The sequence below is a fragment of the Camelus dromedarius genome, chromosome 11 (assembly GCF_036321535.1).
Source record: "Camelus dromedarius isolate mCamDro1 chromosome 11, mCamDro1.pat, whole genome shotgun sequence".
NCBI lineage: Eukaryota > Metazoa > Chordata > Mammalia > Artiodactyla > Camelidae > Camelus > Camelus dromedarius.
This window is the reverse complement of record NC_087446.1, coordinates 35,313,170-35,327,869: the sequence shown is the minus strand read 5'-3', so window position 1 is coordinate 35,327,869 and position 14,700 is coordinate 35,313,170. Positions and strand designations below refer to the sequence as shown.

Here is a 14,700-nt window from a genome sequence, read left to right as displayed (position 1 = left end):
GAGTTCTGAGCTGGAGCCCAGGCTCTGTAGCATCCACTCCTGCCCACTGGGAATGTTGCCCCAAGATGACCAACATACAGGAGCCTGAGCTAACTTCTCTGAAGATAAAGGACCACATGGAGAGAAAACCCAGCCACAAGCTGGCACCACCCTCCAGACACATGAGTGAGACAATTCTGAATTGTCCAGCCTAGCTGAGCAGAGATGCCTGCAACCCCGGGATGACTAGTTGAAATCAGTGGAAGAAATGACCAGGTGAATCCAGCACAAATTGCTAAAACAAAGGAATTACCAGCAAATGAAATGTGTGTTAAGTCAGTAAGTTTTACTGTGGACTCTATAGTAGAAAATGACCAATAGACCAATGATAGTTGAAATTGTATTAATTCATAATACAAAAAGAAAAGTGAAGGTTAATGCCTTGAAAATAAATATTTAAGGAAACTTTCTTAATTTGACTTTTAGAGACTTCTTTTTTAACAAGAAGAAAAGGTGATACAATGAACTGTCACTTAAATTATGTCCTCAAATTAATGAAAATCAAAGTAGGAACAAAGCAACCAATTAATATTTTATGTGACAAGGCCTATTATGATAATTTCAGGGGCTTTAGGCAACCGTAGTGCAATGATTAACTTCCAATCTTAAGTATATAATATTCAGAGTCCCAACTATTTGGTAAAAAATTTCAAGCCTCTTTTCAGGTGATAAGCTACTGGAACATAAAGCAATGTGGGACATTTTTTTCTTATTCCAATGGTCATTGCTAATTGTACTTCATGATCTCCTCTTTGCTATTTGAATGTTAAATACAAGTTAAGAAATACTTGCTCTTGAGGCTTCTGGGTAAGGATGGAAAATTAAATACCTGCATTCACTTTTTCTCTCTCTCAAAACCCCGTGAAAATAATAGTAATGTGTGTGTGTTTGTGTTTAAATAAAGTTATATAAACACTCAAGGAACAAGGATAGCAAAAGATAATAGCAACAAAACATTAGAATGTGAAAACCAGACAAGTGGTAACAGAGTTAGGAGACCAGGAAAAGCTGAATACTAAACCAACTCTGGGGAAGACCAAGAAAAATTATATTTATAGTACAAAATCTCATAAAATCTTAGAAGTGGGGCACTGGTGACCTCTAGAAATGTGCTGAGGGGGGATGCTAAAATAAGTACTGGTTGTAAGTTGTTTAGGAAGAAGTTAGATACCCAGATCCTCACCTGTACTTGCCTTTTTGTTTGGTTTTTTGGCACAGGTACAGTCTCTGAACTGTGAGACACCCAGGCATGGTGAAGGGTAGGGGTCCCACAGTGAAAACTGGAGGATCAACTGAATATTTGCATCCTGAAAGCTGAGACTCTTAGCTATCTTCAACCATTTAGGCTCTGAAACATTGGCAGTCAGGCCTTGACTTTCCAGGCAGAAGACTGGCAGATACTTCTCTGGGGAATCCGAACAGCGTTAAGATGAAAAATCTAAAGACAACATTGGAAACTCTGAAATGAAACCACCCACCCACAAAGCCTACAGCTGACAGGCTCTATCTTACACTCTGACCTTAGTTTTGCATTTTCTATTCTTAAATATGAGCAGTCTGCCAAAGAATACTAGGTATCTAAAGAAATATATTAACATAAAAGAGAATAATAGAGGGAGACAAACAAAAACAATCAGAAAGAAATATGTTAGAGGAAATTAGGCTCTGTAGAGTGACAAAACATTTAAAAAATCATTACGCATAAAGGCCATATATGACAAGGCCACAGCTAACATCTTACTCAGTGGTGAAAAGCTGAAAGCTTGTCCCCTAAGATCAGGAAGAAGACAAAGATGCCCACCCTTGTCACTTTTAGTCAACATAGTACTGGATGGTCACTAAACTTACTGTGATGATCCTTTCATGATATCTGTAAATCAAATCATTACGCTGTACATCTTATACAGAGCTGTAGGTCAATTATATCTCAATGAAACTGGAAGAAAAAAGGAAAAAAAAACCCACCTCCTATAATATTGGAACTCTTAGGCAGAGCAATTAGGCAAGAAAAAGAAATAAAAGGCATTTAATTTAAATAGGAAAGGAAGAAGTAAAACTGTCACTATTTGCAGATTACATGATATTATTTTTAGAAAACCTTAAAGACTCCACTAAAAAAATTATTAGAACAAACAAATTCAGTAAAGTAGCAGGATACAAAATCAGTATACAAAGATTTGTTGCATTTCTATATACTAATAATGAACTATCAGAAAGAGAAATTAAGAAAACAATCCCATTTACAATTGCATCAAAAAGAATAAAATACCTAGAAGGTGAAAGACCTGTACACTGGAAACCATAAGACAGTGATGAAAGAAACTGAAGACACAAATGGAAAGATAGTCCATGCTCATAGACCGGAAGAATTAATATTGTTAAACACAGAAATAGGAAAAAAAAATCTAAAATTTGTATGGAATCATCAAAGTAATCTTGAGAAAGAAGAACAAAGCTTGAGCTACCACATGCCTTGATTTCAAACTATATTACAAAGATACAGTAATCAAAATGATACGGTACTGGCATAAAAGCAGGCACATAGATCAATGGGACAGAACTGAGAGCCCAGAGAAGTAAACCTACTCATATGTGGCCAATTAATTTACAACAAAGGAGTCAAGAATATACAAGGGGGGAAGGACAGTCTCTTCAATAAATGGTGTTGGGAAAATTGGACAGCCACATGCAAAATTATGAAACTAGACCACTATCTTACACTATACACAAAAACTACTTCAATGTAAGAGCTAAAGCCATAAAACTCCTAGAAAAAAACATGAGCAGTAAGCTCCTTGACATTGGTTTTGGTGATTCTATTTCTGGATTTGACACCAAAAGCAAAAATAAACAAGCGGGACTACATCAAACTAAAAGCTTCTGCACAGAGAAGGAAACCATTAATAAAATGAAAAGGCAACCTATGGACTAGAAGAAAATATTTGCAAATCATACTGTCTGATAAGGGGTTAATATCCAAAATATATAAAGAACTCATATAACTCAATAGCAAAAAAACCAAAACAAAACAAAAAAAAAAACACCCAAAAAATCTGATTAAAAAATGGGCAGAAGATCTGAAGAGACATTTTTCTAAAGAAGACATGCAGATGGCCAATGTGGTTAAGATGCTCAACATCACTAAACATCAGAGAAAATCAAATCAAAACCACAATGAGATACTACCTCAGACCTGTCAGAATGGCTATTATCAAAAAGACAAGACATAACAAGTGTTGGCAAGAATGTGGAGAAAAGGGAATCCTTCTGCACTGCTGGTGGAATTTTAAACTGATATAATCTTTATGGAATATATTATGAACATTCCTCAAAAAATTAAAAATAGAACTACCATATGCTCCAGCAATTCCACTTCTGGGTATTTATCTGAAGGAAATGAAAATACTAACTTGAAAAGATATATGTGCCCCCATATTCACTGCAGCATTATTTATAATAGCCAAGATATGGAAGCAACCAAGTGGCCATCGATAGAGAATGACAAAGAAAATGTGGTATGTGTGTGTGTATACACACACACAATGGAATATTAGACATTAAAAAAGAAAATCTTGCCATGTGACAACATGGATAAACCTTGAGCATTATTGCTAAGTGAAATAAGTCAGAGAAACACAAATATGAGCTCACTTATATGTGGAATCTGAAAAAAAAAAAAACAGGCTCATAGATTCATCTTCAAGAAGCACAAATCTCAGGCTATGTAATTTATTTCACTTTCAGGCAAGTTTCAAACTTCCCCAGGACAGAGATCTGTTTCCCCGACTCTGTGGATCAATACCGACAACCTGCATATTGAGGACCCTAATGCAGAATAAGTGGCTGTAATACAATGAGTGTTCTGAGACGGCTGTAAGCCATGGGGGCACTGAAAGAACATTAATCCTACCGAAATCAATTCCAGTCTCTCTTTGCCTAAAGGATTCTCTAAAGACTTCAGATCGATGCAAACACCACAAAAACTCCGAACATGGAAAAGAAAATACAGTAAAAGGTATACACTAGAAAAATCGTTATCTTCAGAGAGCTATGCTGAGAGGGTTTAGAAAACAAATACACATGTGTTGCTGATAAATAAATGTGAAACAGTAACATAGACTGTCTTAGTTTCGGCTGCTGTAACAAACTGCCATAGACTGGGGAGCTTATGGACAACAGAAGGCTGGGAATCTGAGATCAGGGTGCCAGTCTGGCCAAGTTCCAGTGAGGACCCACCTCCAGGTTGAAGACTTCTCACTGTATCCTCACGCGGTAGGAAGAGGGAGCTAGCCCTCTGGTCTCTTCCGAAGGGCACAAGTACCTTTCATCAGGGCATCATGAACTCATTGCCTCCCAAAGGTCCCACCTTCTAATAACTTGTGGATCAGATTTCAACACGTAAATTTGGGAGACACAAACATTCAGCCTAGAACGTATCTGGAACACTGAGTAGCATTTAGTTTAAAAGTAATGTTATTCTTCACGTCAGATGTTTACCATTGCAAAAATCAGTGTTTTACCTCAAACTTTCCCTTTATACACCAACTGCAAGTCTTTAGAGACTCTTCTAGGTAGTCTCACTGTACTCTTAGCTCATAGTAGTAGTAATACTATTATTATTACTACTACTAGTAGTAACACTATTATTATTACTACTACTAGTAGTAACAGTAATAATAATAAAATAGTATTACTATTACTGAGTTATTCTTTGAGTGCTTTCTCTGGGCCAGGTACTGGACTAAGTATTTTACATATGTCATTTCAATTAATGTCCCCAAGTCCTACTGCCACAGCCCTCCCTCCTTTCCTTCTTTCTCCCCCCCCCCCAACAAAACTTAGAGGATGCAAGAATATACACTGTAGAAAATACAGTCTATTCAATAATATGTGGTGCTGGGAAAACTGGACAGCTACCTGTAAAAGAATGAAACTAGAACATTCTCTAACACCATATACAAAAATAAACTCAAAATGGATTCAAGAACTAAATATAAGACCAGATACTATAAAACTCCTAGAGGAAAACATAGGGAGAACACTCTTTGACATAAATCAGAGCAATATTTTTTTCAAGCCAACTCCTAGAGTAATGGAAATAAAAGCAGAAATAAACAAATGAGACCTAATTAAACTTAAAAGCTCTTGCCCAGCTAAGGATACCATCAACAAAATGAAAAGACAACCCACAGAATGGGAGAAAATATTTGCCAATGATGTGACTGACAAGGGACTAATTTCCAAAATATACAAACTCATACAGTTTAAAAAAAAATGCAACTCAATCCAAAAATGGGCAGAGGACCTAAACAGACATTTCACCAAAGAAGACGTCCAGATGGTCAATAGGCACATGAAAAGATGTTCAACATCACTAATTATTAGTGAAATGCAAATAAAAACTACAATGAGGTATCACCTTCCACCAGTCAGAATGGCCATCATTCAAAAGTCTACAAATACTAAATGCTAGAGAGGGTATGGAGAAAAAGGAACCTTCTTACACTGTTGGTGGGAATGTAGTTTGGTGCAGCCACTATGGAGGACAGCATGGAGGTTCCTTAAAAAACTAAAAATAGACTTACTATATGATCCAGCAATCCCACTCCTGGGCATATATCCAGAGGGAACCTTAATTCAAAAAGATACATACACCCCAATGTTCATAGCAGCACTATTTACAATAGCCAAGATATGAAAACAACCTAAATGTCCATCGACAGATGACTGGATAAAGAAGTTGTGGTGTATATATATACAATAGAATACTATTCAGCCATAAAAAAGAACAAAATAATGCCATTTGCAGCAACATGGATGGACCTGAAGATCATATTTTTTTTAACATTTTCATTGAGTTATAGTCATTGTACAATGTTGTGTCAATTTCCAGTTGAAGATCGTCATTTTAAGTGAAGTAAGGCAGAAAGAGAAAGAAAAATACCATATGATATCATTCATATGTGGAATCTAAAAAAAAGACACAAATGAACTTATTTACAAAACAGAAACAAACTCTCAGACATAGGAAAAAAAATTATGGTTACCAGGGGTAAAGGAGGTGGAAGGGATAAATAGGGAGTTTGAGATTTGCAGATACTAACTACTATATACAAAATAGATAAACAAGTTTCTACTTTATCGCACAGGGAACTATATTCAATATCTTGTAGTACCCTATAATGAAAAAGAATATGAAAAGGAATATATGTATGTATACGTATGACTGAATCACTATATTGTACACCATATACTGACAACATTGTAAACTGACTATACTTCAATAAAAAAAGATAAAAACAAACAAAAAAAACTTACCTGTACCAGACCCTTGGAGCTTTACAGACTGGCAAACAGTCTCCTAAAGATGTCCACATCCTGATCCCCAGAGCCTGTGATCATGTTAAGCTACACAGCAAAGGGGAATTAACATTGCAGATGGAATTAAGATTGCTAATCAGCCAACTTTAAAACAGGAATATTACTCTGTATTATTCAGGTGGGCCCTTAAAAATGGAAGAGAAGTGGAGAGGGTGTAGCTCAGTGGTAGAGTACGTGAGTAGCATGCACGAGGTCCTGGGTTCAATCCTCAGTACCTCCATTAAACAAACAAGTCTAATTACCTTCCCCCACCAAAAAAAAGATTAGGAAACATTTTCTTTAAAATGGAAGAGAGTGGGGAGGGTGTAGCTCAGTGGTAGAGTGCATGCTTAGCATGCACAAGGTCCTGGGTTCAGTCCCCGGTACCTCCATTAAAATAAATAAATAAATAGATCTAATTACCCTCCCCCCATAAAAAAATGAAAAAAATGTTAAAAAAAAAAACAATAAAAATGGAAGAGAAAGGGAGACGAGTCAGAGAAGGAGATGTGAGGACAGAAGCAAGGTCAGAGTGAGATGACGTGAAGTGAGAAGGGCTCAAGCACCGCTGCTGGCCTTGAAGACAAAGGCAGGGCCGCGAGCCCCGGATGTGGCATCTCCAAGAGCGGGAAAGGCGAGGGAGCGGTCTCCCCCAGAGCCTCTAGACGAGAGTGAAGCTCTTCCATACTTTGATTTTCGCCCAGTGAGACCCACACTGAACTTCTAACCTTCACAACCGTAAGATAATAAATTTCTACTATTTTAAGCCATGGAATTCATGTAATTTTTTTTTTTTTTTTTTTTACAGAGGCCACAGAAAACCAATATATACTGTGAAGAGGACAAGGCTGGAGTCACCATGTGGGGCCCGAGAATCGGAGCCCTACCACTTACCAACTAGGTGACCTGGGGCAAGTTACTTATCCTCTCTGTGCCTCCGTTTCTCCTCTGTAAAAATGGCGATAATGACCAAACCTTATTCACAGGGCTAAATTAAAACTGTGAACTACTTGTAACCTAGTGAGCACCATATAAATATTAGCTATCATTACTCCTTCGAGAAACTCCCTACTGTTGGGTTGAATTACCTTCTCTGAAATGAAGTTTGAGAGGGGTCTTCTGAACTATTAATGCTTCAACAGAATGACTGACCCTAAAGCTGGCGACCTCAGCCCCTCAGCGGGGAGTGCGGGAGAGCTCTCTGTGGGGTCCGACCCTCAGGCGCCCATGCAATCATGGCGGGTGAGCAGCCTGCAGGCCCAGTCCTGGTGACACCACCTAAAATGACCAAATGACTTATAAACATGTATACTCACAAGTTTGCTTTTACTGCTTCTCAAGCATGAATATATGTTCACACGGAATGTGAGGCTATTTGATTTTTAATCAATTCTCAACTTTCATTTTTGTAGACTGTAGTTCAAACAACAAAGATTTACAGTGAGGTTAGTTTAGGGTATACTGTAGTCTTTTGCTGAAGATGTGTCTAAACTCCTGCAGAAGGTTATGGCCGTGAGCAATTAATTCTCCAGAACCACTTGGGGGTGGGGTGGGGAGTGGCCACTCAGCCTCTCTGACCTTTGTCACACCACCATACAACCCTCAGAGTTGCAGTGCGTCTCTGGTGTAATTGTGGAATCCAGGCTCGCTTACTAACGGTGGTCCCTGTCACTCTTACCACTGCAATAATTGCTGCCACCACCGACGACGGCTATTCGGCCGGCCACGCCCATCCACACCTCACTGCCACGGGCTGCTGGCTCATGCAGCTGAGAGGAAGGTTACCTCCAGCTAAAATGGAGGCTCCAGGAGGACAGGAATCTCTGCCTATTCGTTCACTGTTGATTCCCAAGTGCCCGGAACAACGGGTGTGGAGTGTGCGCACGAATAGTTATTCAAACATATGCACACACAACAAATGTAAATTTCAGATTCTTCCATTAGGAAGTGGTCAGAACTTAATTTCACCTCACTTTTTATGGATTTTCATAAAGGTAAAATAGTGGTCATGATAGAAACAAAACAAAACAAAAAATACAGGCTGGGGCATTTTTCTCTGTATCTAACACAAATATCTTTCTGAAAGGCAATTCCTTGAAAGAATATACCGTATATGTATTATAAAAAGTGACATGAGACTCTTCTCCACATGTTCTTGCCTGTGTCTCCCAGCAGAGAACCCTCATTATGAGTACTGACCTGAGAAAGTAATTGTCTCCAGGGTACCCGTGCTGAGGCCACTGAGGAACGGAGGGCAGTGATACTGAGGTGGGCCAGCACTCACAGGCAAGGAGGAGCGGAGTAAGTTAATTCCTGAACAGACTTGTCTGTCACAGTCTTCAGACTCAACAAGAGTTTAATTGACCTCAGGAGTGGGTGGGCCTGCCTGAAGGGTGTTCTGTGGTAAAGGACAGTAGAGGAATAGCTCTCAAGGAGGGAGAGGGGTGTGATGTTGCACCCACCCTGCCACCACCAAAAGGGGAAATTTGGCTATGTCTGGAGACCTTTTTGATTTTCACAACTAAAAGGGGCAGGATATTGCTGTTAGCATCTAGGATAGAGGTCACGGATGCTATTGACTGCCCTACAATGCACAAGACAGCTCTCTCCCACAAAGAGTTATTCAGCCCCAAATGTCAGCAGTGCCGACCGAGGTTGACAAATCCTGCAGTGGAGCATAATGGTTAAGAGTGTGGGATCTGGTGCCTCTCTGTCCAAATCTGAATTCCTGCTCCATCACTGTCTAGTCATTCAGCAAACCTATTTCTCTTTTCCTCCTGGGCACACAGGTAGGCATCTTAGCATCCTTTGAGGGGTAAGTCTATGACTGAGCTCTGGTCCATGAAATGTGGGTGGAAGTGCTACATACCGCTTCTGAAATTGGCCCATAAAACTGTCTAAAAAATCCCTCATCTCTCTTTTCCTCTTCTGTAAAACAGAAGCAAGGGATCTAGAGAACGGCAGAGTTACTAGACAGAAGTGGCCTGGGTACCCAAATGACTGGATGGAGCAGAGACAATGCACCTCCCTCCCTGTGGTGAACTACCCTAGATCATGATGTGTACAACAAAAAGATTTCTATGATGTTAACCTACTGATATTTGGGGGTTGTTCAGGCAGGTGGACTAGCATAGCTGTGTGACCTACTGATGGTTCCTTAACCTCTCTGTGCCTTGCTTTCCTCTTCTGTAAAATGGTGAAATACTCTCTCATTGGGTTGATGTGAGGATTAAAGATTTAAAAATAGCATCTAGCATCTATAAGATTTTTACCATCTATAGACTCATCTTTGGTGAAACCATATAAAATGACCCATGGCATTGTATGTTGATTTAGATTGACGTGTACCCACAGGTTTGCTTTTATTGCTTCTCAAACATGAATGTATGTTTGAATTAACTAGAAACTAGAAAACTAAAACATAGGTAGAACACTCTGTGACAATAAATCACAGCAATATTTTTTTTTGGGTCCATCTCCTAAAGCAAAGGAAATAAAGGTAGAAATAAACAAATTGGACCTAACTAAACTTAAAAGCGTTTGCACAGCAAAGGAAACCATCAACAAAAAGACAATCTACCGAATGGGTGAAAATACTTGCAAATGATGTGACCAACAAGGGGTTAATATCCAATATATATGAACAACTCATACAACTCAACATCAAAGAAACAACCTGACTGAAAAATGGGCAGAAGAACTGAATAGAAATTTTTCCAAGGAAGAAACGCAGATGGCCAACAGACACATGAAAAGATGCTCAACATTGCTAATAATCAGGAAAATGCAAATCAAAACCGCAATGAGATCCCACCTCACCTGTCAGAATGGCTATCAAAAAGAACACAAATAACAAATGTTGGTGAGAATGTGGAGAAAAGGGAACTCTTGCACAGTGTTGGCAGGAATGTAAATTGGTGCAGCCACTTTGGAAAACAGTATGGAGGTTTCTTAGGCTACTATTTTTCAATCAATTCTCTACTTTAAAAAAATTTTTTTTGCAATGCAGTTCAAAGTACAAAAATTTACGATTAGATTATTCCATGTTATCTTTATTACTTTTATCCTTATTACATTCATTTAAGAGACAAGCATAAAGCGTCAATTGTAAGCTAGGCATTGCATTAGGTATTGGAGATAAAATTGTGAGCAGCAACAGACATGGCCTCTGCCTCCATGGAGTTCAAAGTTTACCTGGGGAATTAGGCATTAACAATATAATACCCAAATAATTACAAAATCTCAAATATGAGAAATGTTACATGGGAAACATGCTGCTACAAGAGTATAGAGCAAGGAGACCTGGTTTTTTGGAAGGATCGGAGGAGGGTTTCTCTGGGAGGAATCTTTGGAGCTGAGTTTTGAAGGATGAATAAGAATACACTTGGGGAAGGAGGAAGAATTCTAGGAAACAGCATGTGCAATTGTCCCAAGGCAGAGTACATCCAAAGAACTAAGAAAGGCTATATGCATCTGGATCCATCAACAGATGAATGGATACAGAAGATGTGGTATAAATACAATGGAATACTACTCAGCCATAAAAAGAACAAAATTTTGCCATTTATAGCAACATGGATAGACTTGGAGGGCATTATGCTTAATGAAATGTCAGACAGAGAAAGACAAATGCTGTATGACATCACTTATGTGTGAAATCTAAAAAAAAAAACCCAACAAACTAGTGAAAACTACAGAAAAGAAGCAGATTCACAGATCTAGAGAACAAACTAGTGGTTACCAGTGGTGGAGGGGGCGGGAAGGAGGCAGAGTGGAATCACAAACTACTGGGTGTAAGCCAGGCTTAAGGATGTATTGTACCACATAGGAATATAACCAATATTTTATAATAAGTGTAAATGGAAATAACATTTAAAAATTGTACAATAAAATAAAATAAAAAGAACTGAGAGATGCTGTATGTGCTGGAATCATAAGCAGTGAGGGGTGGAAGGCAGTAATGGCAGAGAAGCCTGAAGAGGAGTTGGCGGCATGGCCAGGCCATTCAAGGACTTGAAGGTCATTCTCAATAACTTGTTTTTCTTCTAAGGTTTTTAAACAGGGTGAAGTGACATGATTAAATGTGCATTTAAAAAATATCACTCTGTATGCACCTAAGAGAATGGATTAGAGATGGGCAAGGGTAGAGCCAGGGGATCGGTTATATTATTTTAGGAGGCAGAGATGGCTAAACTAAAGAGATGCTCAGGATATAAATTCATTAGCTTGGAGATGTATTAGACGTAGAAAGTGGAGGCGAGGGAAGTGTCTAGAATAGCTTTCAGACTCTGGTTTCAGTAACTGGACGAATATTAGTGCCATTCACTGGACGGGGGACAATGGAGGTGGACCATGTTTGAGGAGAAAATGTCTTAAGTGTGGTTTGAGCTGAGTGTGTAGTGAGCTAACTTCGCATCATCTTTATTCGTTGCTCACAAGATTCTATTTTCATTTTCATCTATTCATTTTCCCATTTAATGAATCATTATTAAGTACCAACTATGAGATTCAAAAATGGTGATACAAACACAGTCTTTCAAAAAGTTTACGGTCTAGGAGAAAGCAACGCAAATGGATGATACTAATAAGTAAGAGCTATGATAGGAAAAAAATTAACACCAAGACATACAAGAGTGAACCTCACCCAGAACTGGGGGTGGAGGTTGGAAATTACGGAAGGTTTTCTGGAGGAAATGTCTTTGATGAAACCTACAAGAAGAGAGCTTAAGGGAAGCGGTACTCCAGGCAGAGGGAAGAGCATGTGTAGACAGGAGACAACAGGGCACAACGAGTTAAGGAGATCAAAGCAGGTCAGTGTGGCCAAAGCACATGATGGGGGAACGGAAGCAGGAGCTAGTCAGCCAACTCAGGAGTCTGGGTTTTATCCTGACAGCAAAGTATTTTTAAGGTTTTTTTCCCCACTTTGGTCATTATGTATTATTAATCTTCCAGTTGCCTTTCTCTATTTTTCATTCTCTATTTCTACATTCATGTACACACACACACACACACACACACACACACTCACACACACACACACACCCTTAAATTTTTATTGCCCTTTTTTATTCCTGGACTAACATGATATCAAACATTCTGCAAAATCAAGAAGTCACATGAGATTTGGGACTGCGTTTGGAAAAGCAGATGATGGTATAACTCCCAGAGCTCATTAGCCAACTATTTCTGATGACTTTAAACTCACTAAAATCACCCTTGAACCATCCTTAGGGAAATCTTTTTCAAACTGTACCAAACAACCAATTCCAACTTGACAGCCAGTGCTCTTCAAGTCTTACTTTTATACATTCACTAAAGAGATCTTGTCCATGTGGCTTGACAATTTTCAAAGAGAAAGAAATCCCCACTGCCCATGACATGCAAGATACTCGTTTAGTGTTGCACTTCCCAATGGTGCAACAGAACTGCCCAAACTATCCTCTTAGTTTGGTCTGGTTCTTAGGTTTGCTTCATTCCAGCTGTCCCTCTGCTGTTTCCTCCTTCATTCTCTTGTCTTCAAAGGTGTTCTACTGATCACTTTCTTTTTTCAAACAATAATGCCAAGTTTTCTCACACCTGATACCCAATCACAGAAATCTACTTATGGTTTTTCAAACACCCCATTCTGTTCCATGTAAGTTATTCTCTCTTTTATATATATAATATATATATATATACACACACACACATATCTCTCCTTGGGGGATACATTTCCCCTTTACCTACCTGGACAAGTGTTATTCTTTAAGACTCAAGCATTTTCTTGTGATCAACCCTCATCTCTTACCAACCTCCCTCCAAATTTGGAGGATGGAGCACTCCTTCTTAGTGAGTCACACCCAACATACTGTTTACAATTATTTCAAATGGTCTACTGTATTTATTAGGTGGGATCAAGACTGTATTATTTATCATTATAGCCTCTGTGCCTAGATAGTGTTGGGCAAGAAGTGGGCATCAAATTAGTGACTGTTTAATGAATCAATTATTCAGTGAATGAATACACAGACATGTCAAAAAAGGTTTCTCAAATATATGTGAGAGATGGCTGAATACTCCTTTCCCATATGCTGTCATCCCTCATTTATTATACAGTTTAAAATACTTGTAAAGATACGATCCTCAGTTCTAGTCCCTAGAGATCCGCATGGGTGTACACATGTTTCTGACTCTGAGAACCCTGCTGAGAAATTTTGTTCTAAAGCCAGAACACTAGGAAACATCACCAGCATGAAGATGAGCAGTGGGAAACCTTCCTCTTCCATTTACCTGTATCTCTTTGAAGTCAAACAAACGCCAGGTGCACACCATATATTTCATTGATTCTTCCACTTATCCACCTATCCATCCATCCATCTATCCACGTATCCCTCCCTCCATCCACAACTTTTGAGACTGTCCTATACTTTGCTAGGCACTCTCTGAGGCAAGTGAACAGCAAAGTGAAAACCTACATGTCAATCAAACTCTACTCCAGAAGAATTTAGAGACAAACCACCACTTGTGTAAGAAACTTCAAGATGAACACAGGCACAGTGAGGGTTTAAATTAAGAGTGGGAACACATCAGCTTTCATCTGTCTTCTTGTCTTAAGAAAACATCCCAGGTCCTGCTCTCTGAGTTAACAGGAAATCCCGCTCCATTCCTATTTCCCAGGGAGGATTTAACTAGGATTTTGAGGCTGGGCTGTGAGTTTCATATCTTCATCAATAACCCTTTTTTAAACATTTACAGAACGTGGTTTGTTTGGCATCAGTCTAACCTGTGGGGATCCAGAGCATGGCTATTTCAGAGGCTGAGTGAGCTGCCTCCCTTGCACCATACATTGTATATTTTGATGCAGAACATCTATTCTTTGATTTTCCTTCTCTCTGTCGCCCTCAAAAAGCCCACAAGCTTTAACTGATTTTCTTTTGCTGAAATGTGCCCCCATCTTGCATTCCCTGCAACTTGACAGCTGCCATTTGGTTTATTTTTTTTTCCCTCAAAGTCAGCAACCTATTTTTTTTTAAAAAATCTGTCATCCACTTTCCTCCCCTTAGGTAAGTCATTTTCACCGAGGCTCTCTATGGCTGGAGCAGGGAGAGCCGGGAATTCCTTAAGTCTGGCTGAGAGCGAGGCTGGGCTGACCTGATTTATCCCCCTTTTAAGAGGCTGTCTTTGCCTGGTTGTTTATAGCCTCTGGTATGGTCTTCTTTCCTACCACCAACCCTGCCACCCTGCCACGATTTCTTGTCATCTCAGAAGCTTCAGAGTCAATTCTCTATCATTTTTGTAATTCCTCAAAGGCTCAATTACTTA

At 39.1% G+C, this 14,700-nt stretch overlaps 1 protein-coding gene and 1 long non-coding RNA gene across 4 annotated transcripts in view; one reads left to right on the top strand and one right to left on the bottom strand.

The window, feature by feature from the left end:
* LOC135322534 (uncharacterized) overlaps window positions 1-7,415 on the top strand; it is a 117,231-nt gene extending 109,816 nt beyond the window's left edge. For both annotated transcript variants that reach the window (XR_010383183.1, XR_010383182.1), the window contains one exon: window positions 7,208-7,415. This is a non-coding gene — a long non-coding RNA (uncharacterized LOC135322534). The remainder of the gene's footprint in view (window positions 1-7,207) is intronic.
* ANO4 (anoctamin 4) overlaps window positions 1-14,700 on the bottom strand; it is a 263,559-nt gene that overhangs the window by 88,214 nt on the left and 160,645 nt on the right. The gene's annotated exons all lie outside the window — the stretch shown is intronic.